The sequence below is a fragment of the Callospermophilus lateralis genome, unplaced genomic scaffold (assembly GCF_048772815.1).
Source record: "Callospermophilus lateralis isolate mCalLat2 unplaced genomic scaffold, mCalLat2.hap1 Scaffold_1704, whole genome shotgun sequence".
Taxonomy (NCBI): domain Eukaryota; kingdom Metazoa; phylum Chordata; class Mammalia; order Rodentia; family Sciuridae; genus Callospermophilus; species Callospermophilus lateralis.
The window spans coordinates 62,288-63,795 of NW_027512776.1; the positions used below are offsets into that span (position 1 = coordinate 62,288).

At 43.6% G+C, this 1,508-nt stretch overlaps 1 pseudogene; it reads right to left on the bottom strand.

Annotated features, from left to right (window-relative positions):
- Window positions 1-249: 249 nt before the first annotated feature.
- LOC143640303 (E3 ubiquitin-protein ligase RING2 pseudogene) lies at window positions 250-1,260 on the bottom strand (annotated as a pseudogene).
- Window positions 1,261-1,508: the final 248 nt, after the last annotated feature.

Here is a 1,508-nt window from a genome sequence, read left to right on the forward strand (position 1 = left end):
CTTTGTGAAAGCACACAACTTAGATATATTCTTCAAAGGAAAGCAAAAGTACTGAATAACTATAGTCCCTTCCAAAAAGTAAATCTTAAATTAAGGGGAAATGATTCTAAAAGTGTAAACGAGTCTGGCTCAGAAAGAAAAATTGAACAACATATCCAAGATCTGTCCATAAAAGTAATGATGGTACATCTTTAATATTAAATAAACAGGCTATAAAAAAGTTCAGTCTCGGAATTGGTTTTTAAAAGCTCATTTGTGCTCCTTGGTGGGTGCGTAATAAAGTTCCATGGGTTTATTCACTTTCCAGTACGTCTCACTGACCAATTCCAAAGAAAAAGAGCCATTTAATACAGTGAACTGGCCACTTGCTGTTGCTATATAAATGGTATACTGCTTCTCACTGGCTGTGTCAAGGTTCATCTGGTTTGATTCTCCCTTGCTTAGAAGTTCTTCTAAAGCTAATCTCACAGCCAGATACTTGGATAAGTGATCAACAGTGGCATTACCTGAAGTCTTTATATATCTTCTCTGTGCACTGTCATCTTTTTCCATAAGTGTGGGATGAGGCCTGAATACTAATTCAATTTCACTAGCACCATCCATTACTGGATCAATTGCCACTGTTGCATTGTTATTATCAAGTTCAAGCCCAGAATCATCAGATGTTTTGGTCCGTTTGTTACTAGGGCCTGCTTCCTGATTGCTATGTGTGGATGCATTACTACAATGTGAACTGTCACCATTATCTTCTGCTCCACTGCCATTTGCAATCTGCTGTTTCTTGGCTCGCTGTAATCTGTTCATGGCCTGTATCTTCAGTCCTTCCTCAATGCTGTGACTGAGTGCCTGTTGATTATTGTGCTTGTTGATCCTGGCTAATACTCTCTCTTGATGAGCTTCATACTCATCACGACTTGGATAAATTTTGCTGATGAGTGCATCAAAGTTTGGATCTGGCCTTAGTGATCTTTTGGAAACTAGCTTTTTCCGACAAGTAGGACATTCTTTGTTGCCACTTCTAAGGGCTGTGATAATACAATCTGCACAAAAACGATGCAAACACTCCTTTGTAGTCATGGTGTTCTTCAACATATCCAAACAAATTGGGCACATTAATTCACTGTGTAGACTTCTAGGTGAAACCACAAACTCCAAGCCATCTGTTATTGCCTCCTGAGGTGTTCGTTGTAATTCATATAAACTGAGTTCCCATGTTTGGCTTAATGGTTGAGTTCCATTTGTCTGCACAGCCTGAGACATTGCGGCCCCTACCCCAGCCCGGGGCTCCGCTGGCCACGGCCGGAGCGAGACTCAGGTATTAGCCGCTGCGGCCGCCAGCGCCGCCGCACAATATGGGGAGCCTCAGCTTCCACAATGGAGCTCCGGAAATACAACAGGGGCTGCTAAATATTCATGAGAGACGGAGGGGAAGCCTGCTCGGCCAACGCTACCGGGAGGGCGGGAAGAAGCGAGCGAGGGAGGAGGCGGAGGCACGGGACGGGGACATG